At 41.0% G+C, this 17,611-nt stretch overlaps 1 long non-coding RNA gene across 4 annotated transcripts in view; it reads right to left on the bottom strand.

Annotated features, from left to right (window-relative positions):
• LOC132527273 (uncharacterized) overlaps nt 1–17,611 on the bottom strand; it is a 136,444-nt gene that overhangs the window by 69,394 nt on the left and 49,439 nt on the right. For 3 of the 4 annotated variants that reach the window (XR_009542931.1, XR_009542928.1, XR_009542929.1), the window contains one exon: nt 8,586–8,708. The exons of the other annotated variant lie outside the window; for it this stretch is intronic. This is a non-coding gene — a long non-coding RNA (uncharacterized LOC132527273). The remainder of the gene's footprint in view (nt 1–8,585; nt 8,709–17,611) is intronic. 4 annotated transcript variants of the gene reach the window in all.

Raw genomic sequence — 17,611 nt, 5'->3', positions numbered from 1 at the left:
AGGGGCTGAGAGGCTAGTCGGTTGTATGTAACTGAATATCTTTAATCCTTTCTTTCTCTGTTTGTGGTGAAACAGCTCCACTAAAGGGTCAGGAGGGTGGGGTATGGGAGTAATGAAGTAATAAATAATTGAACTACTAAAAAAAAAAAATCTCCCAACAAAAGAAAGTCCAGAAGCTTCACTGGTGAATTCTACCAAACATTCAAAGAAGAATTAATACCAATCCTTCTCAAACTCTTCCAAAAAATAGAAGAGGAGGGGGCTTCCCTGGTGGCGCAGTGGTTGAGAGTCTGCCTGCCGATGCAGGGGACACGGGTTCGTGTCCCGGTCCGGGAAGATCCCGCATGACGCGGAGCAACTGGGCCCATGAGCCACAACTTCTGAGCCTGTGCGTCTGAAGCCTGTGCTCCACAACAAGAGAGGCCGCGACAGTGAGAGGCCCGCGCACCACGATGAAGAGTGGCCCCCGCCTACCACAACTAGAGAAAGCCCTCGCACAGAAGCAAAGACCCAACACAGCCATAAATAAATAAATAAATAAATTTAAAAAAAAAGAGAGCGAGAAATTTAAGCAATACCGCTTACAGTTGCATCAAAAAGAGTAAAATACCCTTGAATAAGTTTAACCAAGGAATTGAAAGACCTGCACACTGAGAACTATAGACATTGATAAAATAAATTGAAGACACAAATAAACGGAAAGCTATTCCATGCTCATGGAATAGAAGAATATTTTTAAATGTCCATACTACCCAAAGAAACTGACAGATTCAACGCAATCTCTATTGAAATTCCAATGGCATCTTTCACATAAATAGAACAAACAATTTGAAAATTTGTATGAAACTACATAAGTCCTTGAATAGCCAAGGCAATCTTTTTTTTTTATTTCTGGTTTTTTTGTGTTGGGTCTTCGTTGCTGCACACAGGCTTTAGTTGCAGCGAGCAGGAGCTACTCTTCATCAGGGTGCGTGGGCTTCTCATTGCGGTGGCTTCTCTTGTTGCAGAGCACAGACTCTTGGTGTGCAGGCTCAGTAGTTGTGGCTCGCGGGCTTAGTTGCTCCACAGCATGTGGGATCTTCCCGGACCAGGGCTTGAATCCATGTCCCCTGCATGGTCAGGCAGATTCTTAACCACTGTGCCACCAGGGAAGTCCAGCCAAGGCAATCTTCATCAAGAAGAACAAGCTGGAGGCATTATGCTTCCTGATTTCAAACTATATTACAAAGCTACAGTATCACAACAGTAATGGTATTGGCATAAAAACAGACACATAGATCAATGGAACAGAATAGAGAGTGCAGATATAAACCCACACAAATATGGTCAATTAATTTATGATAACATGCCAGAATATACAATGGGGAAAGGACAGTCTCTTCAACAAATGGTGGGAAATGGACTGCCATATTGGGAAAACTGGAGAGTGACATGCAAAAGGATGAAACTGGACCACTATCTTACACCATACACAAAAATCAACTCAAAATGGCAAAGAGTTGAATGTAAGACCTAAAAGCATAAAACTCCTACAAGAAAAAATAGAGGAAAACCTCCTTGACATTGGTCTTGGCAATGATTTCTTGGATTTGACACCAAAAGCAAAGGCAATAAAAGAAAAAAACAAATAAGTGGGACTCCATTAAACTAAAAAGCTTCTATATGGCAAAGAAAACCATCAACAAAGTGAAAAGGCAACCTACCAAATGGGAGAAAATATTTGCAAAGCACATATTTGATAAAGGGTTAATATTGAAAATATATAAAGAACTCATGCACTTCAAAAGAAAAAATAATCCAATTAAAAAACGGGCAGAAGAAATGAATAGATATTTTTCCAAAGAAGACATACAAATGGCCAACAGATACTGAAAATGTGCTCTACATCACTAATCATCAGAAAAATGCAAATTAAAACCACAATGAGATATCACTTCATATCTGTTAGAATGGCTAGTATCAAAAAGACAAGAGATAACAAGTCTTGGGAGGATGAGGAGAAAAAGGAACCCTTGTGCACTGTTAGTGGGACTGTGAATTGCAACAGCCACTATGGAAAACCATACTCTTCCTCAAAAACTGAAAAATAGAACTACCATGTGATCCAGCAGTTCCTTTCTGAGTATTTATCCAAAGGAGAAAAAATCACTATCTCATAAAGATATCTGCATCCCCACGTTCACTGCAGCATTATTTACAATAGCCAAGACATGGAAACAATCTAAATGTCCACTGATAAATGAATGGATAAAGAAGTAGTGGTATATATATAATGGAATATTATTCAGCCACAAGAAAGAAGGAAAGCCTGCCATTTGTGACAATGTGGATGGACCTTGAAGGCATTATGCTAAGTAAAATAAAATTCAGACAGAGAAAGACAAATACTGTATGATCACACTTATAGCTGGAATCTTTTTTTTGTTTGTTTATTTGGCTGCGTTGGGTCTTCATTGCTGCGCCTGGGCTTTCTCTAGTTGAGGCAAGCTGGGGGTACTCTTTGTTGCAGTGCACGGGCTTCTCACTGTCGTGGCTTCTCTTGTTGCAGAGCACGGGCTCTAGAGCACAGGCTCTGTAGTTGTGGCGCACGGGCTTAGTTGCTCCATGACATGTGGGATCTTCCTGGGCCAGGGATCAAACCCATGTCCCCTGCATTGGCAGGTGGATTCTTAACCACTGTGCCACCATGGAAACCCTATCTTTTAAAAATCTCCCAACAAAGAAAAGTCCTAGGGAATTCCCTGGCTGTCCAGTGGTTAGGACTCCGTGCTTCCACTGCAGGGGGCCCAGGGTTTGATCCCTGGTCAGGGAACTAAGATCCCGCAAGCCGAACAGCATGGCAAAAAAAAAAAATCCTAGATCTGACAGCTTCACTGGTAAATTCTACCAAACATTTAAATAAGAACTAACACCAATCCTTCTCAAATGATTCCCAAAAACTGAAGAGGAGGGAACACTTCCTAACTCATTTTCTGAGGCCAGCAAAACCCTAATACCAAAGCCAAGCAAAAACACTACAAGGAAACTGCAGATCAATATCCCTTACGAACACCAATACAAAATCCTCAACAAAATACTAGCAAACAGAAATCAAGAGCATATTAAAAGGATTATACTCCATGACCAATGGAATGTATTCATGTAACGCAAGGATGGTTCAACACACAAAAATTATTCAATATACAGTAATATGCCAAATCAACAAAATAAAGGGGAAAAAAACACATGATCATCTAAATTGATGCAGAAAGGCATTTGACAAATTCAGCATCCTTTCATGATAAAAACACTCAACCAAATAGGAATAGAAGAAAACTATCTCAACGTAATAAAAGATATGTATGAAAACTCAAAGCAAACATCATACTCAATGGTGAAAGACTAAAAGCTTTTCTTCTAAGATCAGGAACAAGGCAAGGATACCCAATTTTACCACTTCTACTCAAATGATTCTGAAAGTCCTAGCCAGACCAGTTAGGCAAGAGAAAGAAATAAAAGGCATCCAAATTGGAAAGGAAGAAGTAAAATTATTTCTGTTTGCAGACGATATGATCTCATGTGTAGAAAATCCAAAAGCCTCCACAAAAAAGCTACTGGAGCTAATAAATGAATTCAGCAAATTAGAAGGATACAAAGGTAACACACAAAAATCAGTTGCATTTCTATACACAATGAACTATCTGAAAATGAAATTACAAAAACAATTTCATTTACAATAGCATCAAAAAGAATAAAATACTCAGCAATTAAACAAGATGGTAAAGACTTGTACAATGAAAAGTATAAAACATTGCTGAAAGAAATAAAAGACAACAGAAATAAATAGTAACATACTGCATGTTCATGGACTGGAAGACTTAATATTATTAAAATGTCAATACTACCCAAAACAACCTACAGATTCAATGCAATCTCTATCAAAATCCCAACGATGTTTTTTGCAGAAATAGAAAAACCCATTCTAAAATTCACATGGAAACTCAAGGGGCCCCGAATAGCCAAAACAATCTGGAAAGGACAAACTGGATAGCTCACACTTCCTGATTTCAAAACTTACTACAAAGCTGCTGTAATCAAAACAGTGTAGTTTTAACAGAAAGACAGACACATAGACAAATGGAATAGAATATAAATAGCCCAGAAATAAACCCTCACTTACATGGTCAAATGATTTTTGGCAAAGGTGCCAAGACCATTCAATGAGAAAAGGACAGTCTTGTCAACAAATGGTGCTGGAGAAACTGGGTATCCACATGCAAAGAATGAAGTTGGGCCCTTACCTCACACCATAGACAAAAATTAACTCAAAATGGGTCAAAGACCTAAATATAAGACCTGAAACAATAAAACTCTTAGAAAAAAATTGGACAAAACTTCACAACATTGGATTTGGCAATGATTTCTTGGATATGACACCAAAGGCACGGGTAACAAAAGAAAGACAAATTAGACTTCGTGAAAATTTTTAAACTTTTGTGCATCAAGAGACACTATCCACAGAGTTAAAAGGCAACACACAGAATGGGAGAAAATATTTACAAATTATGTATCTAAGGAATTAATATGCAGAATATGCATAGAACATCTAAACTCAACCAAAAAACAACCTAATTCAAGAACAGGCAAAGGACTTGGATATTCCTCCAAAGAAGATAAACAAATGGCCAATAAGCACAGGAAAAATGCTCAACATCACTCAGTCATTAAGGAAATGCAAATCAAAACCACAATGAGGTACTACCTTATACGCATTAGGATGGCTACGATCAAAAAAACTAAAAACAACAAATGTTGGTGATGAGGTGGATAAACTGGAAAACTTGTGCCTTTTTGGTGGGAATGTAAAATGGTTCAGCCACTGTGGAAAACAGTATAGCAGTTCCTCAAAATATTAGAACTAGAATTATTATATGATCCAACAATCCCACTCCCAGGTATATACCCCAAAGAATTTAAGGCAGGGGCTCAAAGAGATATTTGTACACCTATGTTCACAGCAGTATTATTCACAATAGCTAAAACATGGAAGCAACTAAGTGTCCACAGCTGATGAATGGATAAGCAAAATGTCGTATACACATACAATGGAATATTATTCAGCCTTAAAAAGAAAGTAAATTCTCCAAATGCTACAACATGGATGAACATTGAGGACATTTCACTAAGTGAAATAAGCCAGTCATGAAAGACAAATACTGTACGATTCCACTTGTATGAGGTACTCAGATGAGTCAAATTCATAAAGACAGAAATTGCAATGGTGGTCCTAGGGTGGGAAGAGCGAAGAATGGGGAGTTATTGTTTAAAAAGTATAGAGCTTCAGTTTTACAAGATGAAAAGAAATATGGTGATGAATTGTGACAATGGTTGCACAACAATGTGTGTGTATTTAATACCACTGAACCGTACGGTTAAAAATGTTTACAGCAGTAAATTTGATGTTACGTGTATTTCGCCACAATAAAAAAAAAAACACTAAAAAGCTCACTATTCTTACTGAGATTCAGCCATTTTTCTTACATAAACGCTTCCTGAATTGCTGCAAGCCTTTGGTTAATTTCCAGAGTTTGGAAAAGTTAACTCTGACCATTTTTGGCCACTTTTCTCATTGCTTTTATAGAGGAGCGAATTTTTGGAGATCCTTACTTTCTTGTTTTTGCCAGTACCCATGGCTTTGCATTGTGCATATCCCCATGGCCGCCTGCTTCTACCACTTGGGGAAAAGTAAAGGCTATAATAACCCCAGGCCAGGACTTCCCTGGTGGTGCAGTGGTTAAGAATCCACCTGCCAACGCAGGGGACACAGGTTTGAGCCCTGGTCTGGGAAGATCTCACATGCCGCGGAGCAACTAAGCCCATGCGCCACAACTACTGAGACTGCACTCTAGAGCTTGTGAGCCAGAACTACTGAGCCTGTGTGCCACAACTACTGAAGCCTGCATGCCTAGAGCCCGTGCTCCTCAACAAAAGAAGCCACTGGAATGAGAAGACTGCACACTGCAACGAAGAGTAGCCCCCACTTGCCACAACCAGAGAAAAGCCCGCGCTCATCAACAAAGACCCAATGCAGCCAAAAATAAACATTTTTTTAAAAAATGATAATAACCCCAGGCCATTAGGAAAATTCCTGCTGGCTGGAAAGGGCCCCAGCTCGACCTGAAAAGCTCACCTCTGCCAAAGATGAACAATCAAAGAGGAACCTGTGCAAAGATACTAGATGAAAAAGGGAGGAAAAAAGCAGGACAAACATGAACACTGAAAAACACTTAGAAAATTGTTACCAGAAAGCAGGTGAAAAAATCCCATCAGATATTTCATCTTCAATTTTTAAAAAACCAACTCTTCCATGAAACCAGAGCCCCAGGATGAGAGTAAAAAGATGTATGAGCACTGCATAAAAAAGGAGCAAAATGTGAATTGGCAAAACCCAGGAAATAAGTGAAAGAAAGAAAATTAAAGCAACACAGAAGAGAAGATGAAATTGGAAAGTATCACAGGGAAAAGAGAGGCTGAGACACACAGAAGGGGGTTTAAAGGACCAGTCTTTGAAGAGTGAGCAAGACGAAATGAAAATACTTAAACAGGCTTAAAAGGAAATAATACACATGGCAAATGGGCAAGAGAGAATATACATATATATAAGTATACATACACACACACATATATATGTTATTGGCATCCCTAAGGAAGTAAATCCAAAGACGGACTTAAAAACAGAATCCTGGGACTTCCCTGGTGACGCAGTTGTTAGTTAAGACTCCACACTCCCAATGCAGGGGGCCTGGGTTCAATCCCGGTCAGGGAACTAGATCCCACAAGCATGCTGAAACTAAGAGTTCGAATGCCACAACTAAGGAGCCAGCAAGCCGCAACTGAGGAGCCCTCGAGCTGCAACTAAGACCCAGTGCAAAAAAATAAATAAAAATAAATAAATAAAATAAATATTTTAAAAAACCCCAACAGAATTCTGACACGGCTTCTGGCAATGAGGAAACACATGAAACAAGGTAGAAAGGCCAGGTCCCATTAAAAGGTGATATAAATGGTGAACATTTCCAATGCTGGCAAATTTGCTGGACTTCAAAGATAAGAATCCTTCAAACCAAAAAAAAACCCACAATCCTTTGAATCAACAGGCAAACAGATCACATCGCATCAGAAATATGGCAGGGCTCACATGATCCTACACCTATAGTCAGTGTTGGATGACAGTGGAGCCAGCAAGGCCTCAAAATGCAGGAAAAAGCAAACATTCCCTAAGACATTTATACTCAGCGCAAACAGTTTTGTACATGCTCAAGGACTATTGTTCTCAGAAGCCTTCCTGAGGAAAAGACTCAAAGGTGAAATTCAGCCACCCGAGAGGGAAAGTCAGAACAGAAGATCTGGTGTAGCAGGTCTCCTGTGATGACCCGGCAGAGGACTCCTGCCTCTGTGTTCACTGCCCCATTTCATACCCCAGGTGGATCATTTTAACACCCCCTTCTCCATAAACAAAATTATTTTCAGTAATAATCATGTTCTAATCAGTAATCATTTTCTTGACTCATTCTTCAGTTTTAAAATAGCTATTAAAAAGAATAACTTCAAAATTTAAAAATATTCAATCAAGCAAAGTATTTCATGTACGAAAATTTGTGTTGACCAAAGAATATATACATATACGTGAGTGCACGCGCGCACACACACACACACACACACACACACCCCTTGCAGTTTACACTCAATTTCGCCATTTAAAATTTTAAACACAAAATAAAAACTTTAATGGATCACATAAAGACTGACAGAATTAAAATTATACCAGTTCTGTTTTATAATTTTTACAACCACTATGCCATCATTGTTTATTTCATATTCACTAATTAAATGCAGGAATACACGGTACAGCTGGGGCTGGAGACACAAAATACCCCTGAAGTGAGCTTGAAGGATTTCAAACCTCTAGGTCCCTACTTTCCTAATGAATCTATGTAACTGAGTTTATATGGGTGTGTGTTGGGTCAGGGGGAGGTTTCCTATTATATCAATTGAGAGTTCTCCAAATTAGCTTCCATGTAGCCTATAAAGCATAAATAATAAAAATGTGCTCATTTGAGCACACATGGTTTTTTACTGAAATTCAACAATGACCAAAGCAATTGTAACGAAAGATTTGGGGAGGGGTACATTTTACCACTAATATTGTTTAGGATTGCCAGTGCAAGGTTTTACAATAAAAAGCAGACAAGCTATTAGGTTTTATCATTGTAAAATTCTCTACATCTGTCTCATCAATTTTACATTTTGCAACCTTGCTATGATCTAAGAAAGAAGTCACGGGTAGAAGAGTAAAAGTGGGCAGTCATTAAACAGGGAAAACAGTCCCTATTATATATTCAGGCTAGACCACCTACATCAACACAAGGTAGAATTAGAACAACAAATCTCCACAGGCCATGCACTCCCTTCGTGCCAGCACCTGGGGCTGACATGCCCACTGCCCGCCCTAGTCCAGCGCTGGAATCTCCCCAGTCCTCCTCCTGCCCTTGTTACTTGACCCTGGAAACTCACTGCTCCAGATCCCCAACCAGGAGGGTACTCACGCTTGGAGGCGCTGCCCTCTGGGTCAGGTACAGACAGACACTGACACACGTGCGGTGGAGAAAGGTGTCCCGCTGGCTGCTCCAAAGATCCATGCAGGGGCAAGCAACAAAGCCCAGAAGACACTGGAACCAAAGACAATGGTGAATAAGGACATGAGCGTCATGGCCCAGCAGAGAAGTGACAAGATGCCGCCAGAGAAAGCGGAACGAGACCTGAAATCAATGAGCCAGAAGAGGTTCCACCTATCAGAAGAGGCCAGCAGTCTGATTGCCTACAAGCTGAAGGGTATTGGTGCTTCAGAATTTGCAAATTGTCCCGGCCTGACAGCCAAGGAGAGGGCAACTGTTTTTGATCTAGAACCCGTGGTTTTCACCAGGCACCTGGGAGCCTATAATTATGCTTTATTGGGAACTGGTGCATTTGCCATTTTCTTCCAGGGAACTTTCTTTTCCGTCAAGAGTAGAAGATATCAGAGGACTGAACAATGGGCTCCGCAGAAATCTTTTTCTTAATAATAAAATAAGTTATTTCAAAATGTCACTTTATGACCAAATGTGCAAAACAGCTATAATCTCTTTTGAAGAAAATAATGTACAAAAGGAGAATTCACCTGAAGAGGTGCCTGGGCTTTACAATGCACTCTTCTAGAAGGCTTGAGGATCTGGATCAAATGCAGGGGGGTAAAATCTGCTTGTCTGTGGGCTGGGGTGTGGGGTGGAGGGGGCAGGGTGGACGGGCGGGGGAGGAGGAGCTGAGGGAAAAGAGAATGTAAAGGAGATAGGGGAAGCTTGTAACAAGGAATTTGGTATAACTTTAGGAAGAAAAAGAAACGCCCTTAAAGAAACAAAACCGATTAGAAAGAAGATGAAGTCTGAATGCCTTCAAATTCTAGAGAAGAAAAATACCGGATTTAAGAAGAGCACGGAGCAGTTACCATGGGAAGCTTCAGATGAGAGCAACATTCCAAGCCTTCCGCCGACTCCAGAAGACTTCGCGCAAGAGTGCCCCCTACTGGCCACACGGTGCAATCACAGGGGGGCTCTAAAACCTCGGACTCTAGGCCCCACCCACTTCCAGAGAGCCTCACTTAATGGGTCTTAGGTGTGGCCTGATGGGATTTACAACTCCCCAGGTGATTCTAGTGAGCAGCCAGGATTGACAACCAGAAACTCTGACTTCTGAAAAAGAAATTGAAATTTTGGTTAATTGCATTATACAGCTGACAATGACAGGATGACAATGCTTTAAAGCTGGAAAAGGCCATGAACAAAATTCTGGTTAAAAAATACTGTACTTGAGCTGGAAAAAACTCAAATGTTCATCAACAGGAGAATGGACAACCAATCTGCTCTATCCACACACTAGGATACCACTCAGTGATAAAAAAGGAACAATCTTATATGGGCACCAAGGATACATCTCAAAAACATTATGCTATGCTGAGTGAAAAAAAAATCAGACACAAAAGAGCACTTCCTATATGGTTTTGATTATGTGAAGTCCAAGAACAGGCAAGATTAATCTGTGGTGACAGAAATCAGAACAGTGGTTGCCCCTGGGGAGCAGAGGTGGGAACTGACTGGGAAAAGCCACAAGACAGAATGTTCTCTATGTTTTTTTGAGTGGTGGCTACACAGGTGCATACATTGTCAAAATTCATCAAACTGGACACTTAATATCAGAGTATTTTTTGCATGTAAATTACACTCAATTTTTTAAAAAGAGTCCTGCACTTGAAAAAGTGACCATTTCTAATCAAACTGAGTGACGAGGTATAAGCCTGACAAGAGCTATATTCTGCCACAGAGGTGGTGGAGCAGAAATGCAGAACTTTGCAGCATAGATCAGACACCTTTAAGTACTGCATCAGCAGAGAAAGGAGCTTGGCAGGAGAAGCTGGCTTGAGAAAGAATGAATGGGAGAATTCCCTGGCGGTCCAGTGGTTAGGACTTGGCACTTTCACTGCGGTGAGCCAGGTTCAATCCCTGGTCAGGGAACTAAGATCCCACGAGCTGCCAAAAAAAAAAAAAAAAAAAAGAAAGAAAGCATGAATGAACAGGAGGAGAGCAGAAGCTCTTACCTACAGAGGAAGCAAAAACTTCTAAGCAAAAAATTCAAGAACGGGAAGGCAAATTACAGAAAGGAGAGAGGGAGAGAGAATGATCAGTCTAATAAAAACTAGACTACTCTTCATGATCAGAAAGTTCATGATGATCCAAGAGCTGCTATTTCTGCCAAGAGAGCTCTTGCTGGAGAGAAGAAGCAAGCAGGCAGCCTCTGACAGAAATTAATATAAGTAAAACCAAAGACAGCAATGCTTCAAATAACAGTGACTATAAAACCAATTCTAGAAAGATGGGATCATAAAATATTACTATCGAGAGGTCCTCTAAGCCAGACATGGGCAAACTTTTTCCAGTAATGGGCCAGATAGTAAATATCTCAGGCTGTGCAGGACATAGGGTCTCTGTCACAAATACTCAACACTGCCATCATAGCATGAAAGTAGCCATAGACAATACATATAAATGAATGAAGGTGCCTATGTTCCAGTAAAACTCTATCTACAAAAACACATCACAGGTCTTTGAAAGACAGGCCACAATGGCTGACTCCCTTCCAGTCAAAAGAGAGTACGAGGGACTTCCCTGGTGGCACAGTGGTTAAGAATCGCCTGTCAATGCAGGGGACACGGGTTCGAGCCCTGGTCTGGGAAGATCCCACATGCTGCAGAGCAACTAAGCCCGTGCACCACAACTATTGAGCCTGCACTCTAGAGCCTGCGAGCCACAACTACTCAGCCCACATGCCACAACTACTGAAGCCCACGTGCCCAGAGCCTCTGTTCCACAAGAGAAGCCACTGCAATGAGACACCCGCGCACCACAACAAAGAGTAGCCCCCGCTCGCCACAACTAGAGAAAGCCAACACACACAGCAACGAAAACCCAATGCAGCCAAAATAAATAAATTTATTTATTTATTTATTTATTTATTTATTTAAATGAGAGAGAGAGAGAGAGAAAAGGAAAGGAGAAAGGGCCAGCACAACTCAGAGTTGCACACATCACTTTCATTCACATTCAATGACCAGAACTTAATCCTTGGGTCATAGCAAGCTCCAAGGAAGGCTGGAAGTGTGGTCTACACCATGAACAGCCATGTGTCTGTCAAGAATCAGGCATCTGACACCCAAAAAACTAGTAGAGCTAATAAACTAGTTCAGCAAAGTTGCAGGATACAAGACCAATATACAAAAATCGGTTGTATTTCTAAACACTTAGCAATGAACAATCCAAAAATGAAAACGAAATTAAGAAAACAATTCCATTCACAAAAGCAACAAAAAGGATAAAATACATAGGAGTAAATTTAACAAAAGCAGTACAAGACTTGTATGCTAAAAACTACAAAACATCGTTGAAAGAAATTAAAAACCTAAATAAATGGAAAGACACCCTGTGTTCATGGATTGGAAGACTTAATATTGTTAAGACGTCAATACTCCCCAAATTAGTCTACAATTCAATGCAATTCCTATCAAAATTTCAACTGTCTTTTTTATAGAAATGAATAAGCTGATCTTAAAATTCATATGGAATTGCAAGGGATTCTGAATAGCCAAAATAATTATGAAAAGGAACAAATCTGGAGGACTCATAGTTCTGCTTTCAAAATTCACTACAAAGCTACAGTAATGAAGACTATGTGTTACTAACATAAGGATAGACAGAGAGATAAAATAGAACTGACAGCCCAGAAATAAACCCATACATCTATGATCAGTTGATTTTTGACAAGGATACCAACACCATTCACTGAGGAAAAAGTCGTCTTTTCAACAAATGGCACTGGTTCAACTGGATATTCACATGCAAAAGAGTAAAGTTGGACCCTTACCTCACACCATATATAAAAATCAACTCAAAGCAGATCAAAGATCTAAACATGGGAGCTAAAACTATAAAACTATTACAAGACAACACAGGGATAAATCTTCATGACCTCGGATAAAGCAATACACACACTTATATGCACAGAATCTCAATATCTCTGGAAGATAACAAGAATCCACTGGTAATAGTAGCCGCATCTAAGGAGGGAAACTGGATAACTAGGGAATGGAAAGAGGGGGAATTACTTTCAAAGGCATATTCATTTTTACCTTTTAAATGTTCTACCATGTGTTTATAATATCTATTCAAAAAATACAATTTAATTTAAAAGAAACAAAAAAACAGATGGCAGGCTGGATTTGGCCTGAGGGGTTGCCTAGCCCTGCTCTACATCAAAATGGCTTAACGTAATGGGAAAATTCACTTCCTTCTGTGTTTCCTTTACTGCTCACACTACTCTACTACAAAACTACTGCACTCTGACACCAGATGTGTGGGTATTCTCCACACATTCAAGCAATTCTGTGATGTCAGCTGGGTGTACTACAGTTTAACTCAATTTTACACTATCTGGAGATTACGTCAGATCCCACAGGTTAAGGGCTCAGTCCACAAGACTGCCCACTACCCCAATTTCAGAAGGATGCCAATCAAAAGTCCAGGTTGTCTCTTGCACTCCTGACCAATGAACTATAAATTCCCCTCCTCAGTTTCAATTAATTGGCTAGAGTGGCTCACGGAACTCAGGAAAACATTTACTTGCTAGATTATCAGTTTATTATAGAAGGATAGAACTCAGGAACAGCCAGATGGGAGAGATGCAGAGGGTAAGGTATGTAGGAATGGGGGTGGAGCTTCCATGCCCTCTCAGAGCACGCCACTCTCCCAGCACCCCCTGAATCGTGTCCTTTTGGGTTTTTAAGGAAGCTATGTTACGTAGGCATGACTGACTGAATCATTGTCCATTGATGATTGAACTCAATCTCCAGCCCCTTGCCCCTTCCCAAAGAGGAGCTGAAAGTTCTAACCCTCTAATCAGTGATTGGTTCCCCTGGTAACCAGTCCCCATCCTTTGGGGCTTTCCAAAAGCCACCTCATTAACACAAAGCAACTGTGATTGAAAAAGGTTTGTTATGAATAAATAACAAAACACTCTTTTTGCCGTTATGGCTCTGAAGGTGCTTCAGAAACTGAGGACAAAAGACAAAATACTGTGACAAAAAATTCTCCCACTGCACTTATTTAGGAAATTCCAAGGGTTTTAGGAGCTCTGTGCCAGAAGCAGGAGGAAGACCAAATACATATTCTTATAAGTCACATTCCTTTGGCCCTGCACTGAAATCAGCAGTGCACACTCTATCCTCAATAAATGATAAGTCTATTGCCGTAGAATGTTATGAATTGGGACAGGCCAGCTGCTACAACAAACAGACCCCAAAATATGTAAGGCTCATACACAATAGAAATTTCTTTATGTGTTATGTAACAGTACTGAGCAGGTAAATAGCCTTTGTCCATGCAGTCATTTAGGTACCCAGGCTATTGGAAGAAACAGAGGCTCAGTAGCACAACACGTAGCGTAACCACAGAATCAGCCCAAACTTGCCCTATCCTGCTTCTAATAAGATAGTGAGTTGTTTTTCAGAGACAACAGAACGAAACCTCAAGTCATATAGCCAATGAATGAGCAGAAGAGAAAATTTTGACCCCAGTTAACTGCCCCCAGTGGAAACAGGGGACCAGGACATGACTGGAACCTGAACCCTGGAACCCTTTCAGAAGTGAAGTGTCATTGTCCAGGACGATCTGGTGCTGAAGTCCCCTTTACCACACCTTACTATAAATGGCCAAGTTCCAAAGCCCTCCCATCAAAACCTGAGCCACCAGCACTTCCCAGACCAACCCTCCTCCCCTACCTCATAAAAGTTTGACTGAACCTCAGAATGGAGAGACAGATCTGAGCTTTGTCTCCTGTCTGCTTGCTTGGCTACTGTGCCATAAAGACTTTTCTCTCTGCAAAAGACTATTGCCTCGGTATTTGGTCTTTCTCTGCTCAGTGGGCCACGAGCCTATTCGCTCGGTTACAGCAGCAGAGTAGGGGGCTAGAACACAGGCAGCCCGGTGCTTGGCCTAGAATCCAGTTTCTTAGCCATGCTGAGCCCAAACACCAAGCTGCTTAGGTGTATTTTACTTTCAAAATTTTTTAATTTCTTGACCCTGCATCATAAGGAGCATCTTTTTTAAATCAAGAACAGTGCTGGGTATGTTAATTGGGTGTGTAGAATATTTTTTTCTGTTTTTTATTTTTAATTTAAAAATTTTTTTTGTTTTTTTGGCTGTGTTGGGTCTTTGTTGCTGCACGCGGGCTTTCTATAGTTGTGGCGAGCAGGGGCTACTCTTCATTGTGGTGCACGGGCTTCTCACTGCGGTGGCCTCTCTTGTTGAGGAGCACAGGCCCTAGGCATGCGGGCTTCAGTAGTTGTGGCACGCAGGCTCTAGAGCGCAGGCTCTGTAGTTGTGGTGCACGGGCTTAGTTGCTCCAAGGCATGTGGGATCGTCCCGGACCAGGGCTCGAACCCGTGTCCCCTGCATTGGCAGGCAGATTCCTAACCACTGCACCACCAGGGAAGTCCCTGGAATATTTTAAATGAGTGTAAGATTGAATAAATGTATGAATGAATAACCACTACTATAATGTGACTTCAGTTCTTTCCTTCTCGTTTTACATTTACTTAGAGCTGTCTTTCACTATAGTCAACCTCAAATCCTTTTAGGTAGTGGGTATGTTATTCTAGTAAATAAGTCAGAGCGTTGAAAATAAGGACCCCTCTATGGACCCAAAACAGACAGGACACTGACCTGTCTGGTTAAGCCATGTGATGTGACACTAGAAGAACTAATTTCCTTAGGAAAGTCATCTCCTACATCAATTTAATCCAATTCAGTATTCATGTATTAGCTTCCTGTGGCTGCTGTAACAAAGATCACAAACTTGATGGCTTAAAACAACAGAAACTTACTCCGTTACACTTCTGGAGGCTCTAGAGGAGAATCTGCTCCATGTCTCTCCCAGCTTCCAGTGGCTGCCAGCAGTCCTTGGCTTACAGCTGCATCACCCCAGTCTTCCAGGCCAGCATCTTATTATCTCCCTTTGCTCCATCTTCACATCACCTTTTTCTCTATCAAATCTGCTTTTGCATCCCTCTTATAAGGATATTACATGTGTGTGCATTCAAAGAACACCTGGATAATCTAGGATAATTACCTCATCTCAAAATTCTTAATTTCTTCTGCAAAGATCCTCCCCCCACCCCCGTTTCCATGGACTAGGACATGGATATCTTTTGTGGGCACATTGATTCATTCAATATTCATTACTCAACTCTTTACTGAATATTTGTATAAGTCAGCATTCAGTCTTGTGGGTATGCAAAAATTTATAAAACAGGGTCTTTGACTTCTGATTTTAATACAGTAAAGTTGATATTTTCCCCCTTGTCTAGAAATCATCTGTATAAGTCAGGGTCCAGTCAAGAAACTACATTCCACACTAGTTATTTTAACAGAGAGAATGTAAAATAGGACATTGATTAAACAGGGGCTGGAGGACTTAAAAAGCAAAAGGGCGGGGGGCTTCCCTGGTGGCACAGTGGTTGAGAGTCCGCCTGCCGATGCAGGGGACACGGGTTCGTGCCCCGGTCCAAGAAGATCCCACATGCCGCGGAACGGCTGGGCCCGTGAGCCATGGCCGCTGAGCCTGCGCGTCCGGAGCCTGTGCTCCGCAACAGGAGAGGCCACAACAGTGAGAGGTCCGCGTACCACAAAAAAAAAAGAAAAAAGAAAATGGGCAGAGTAGCTGAATAGACATTTTTCCAAAGAAGACATACAGATGACCAACAGGTACATGAAAAAATGTTCATCATCACTAATCATGAGGGAAATGCAAATCAAAACCACAGTGAGCTATCACCTTACACCTGTCAGAATGGCCATCAACAAAAAGACAAGAAATAACAAGCATTGGTGAGGATGTGGAGAAAAGGGAACACTTGTGTGCTGTTGGTAGGAGTGTAAAATGGTGCAGCCACTATGAAAAACAGTATAGAGGTTCCTCAAAATATTAAAAATAGAACTACCACACAATCCGGCAATTCCACTTCTGGGTATTTTTCCAAAGAAAACAAAACCACCTATTTGATAAGATACATGCACCCCTATGTTTATTGCAGCATTATTTACAATTGCCAAGGTATGGAAGAAACTAAGTGCCCATCAATAGATGAATGGATAAAGAAGATGTTACATATATATATATATATATATATGAAATGGAATATTACTCAGCCATTAAAAAAATAATGAAATCTTGCCATTTGCAACAACCTGGATAGACCATGAGGGTATCGTGCTAAGTGAAAGAAGTCAGACAGAGAAAGACAAATACTGTATGATTTTACTTATATGTGGAATCTAAAAAATAAAACAAATGAACAAACATAACAAAACAGAGGGACTAGCCTCATCCACCAGAGGGCAGACAGCAGAAGCAAGAAGAACTACAATCCTGCAGCCCGTGGAACAAAAACCACATTCACAGAATGGAAGACAAGATGAAAAGGAAGAGGGCTATATACCAGATGAAGGAACAAGATAAAACCCCAGAAAAACAACTAAATGAAGTGGAAATAGGCAACCTTCCAGAAAACGAATTCAGAATAATGATAGTGAAGATGATCCAGGACCTCGGAAAAAGAATGGAAGCAGGGGCTTCCCTGGTGGCGCAGTGGTTGAGAGTCCGCCTGCCGATGCAGGGGACGCGGGTTCGTTCCCTGGTCTGGGAAGATCCCACATGCCGCGGAGTGGCTGGGCCCGTGAGCCATGGCCACTGAGCCTGCGCATCTGGAGCCTGTGCTCCACAACGGGAGAGGCCACAACAGTGAGAGGCCCGCGTACCGCAAAAAAAAAAAAAGAATGGAAGCAAAGATCGAGAAGATGCAAGAAATGTTTAACAAAGACCTAGAAGAATTAAAGAACAAACAAACAGAGATGAACAATACAATAACTGAAATGAAAAATACACTAGAAGGAATCAATAGCAGAATAACTGAGGCAGAAGAACGGATAAGTGA

This window comes from Lagenorhynchus albirostris, chromosome 10 (assembly GCF_949774975.1).
Source record: "Lagenorhynchus albirostris chromosome 10, mLagAlb1.1, whole genome shotgun sequence".
Taxonomy (NCBI): Eukaryota; Metazoa; Chordata; class Mammalia; order Artiodactyla; family Delphinidae; genus Lagenorhynchus; species Lagenorhynchus albirostris.
This window is presented reverse-complemented; position numbering and strand designations above follow the sequence as displayed.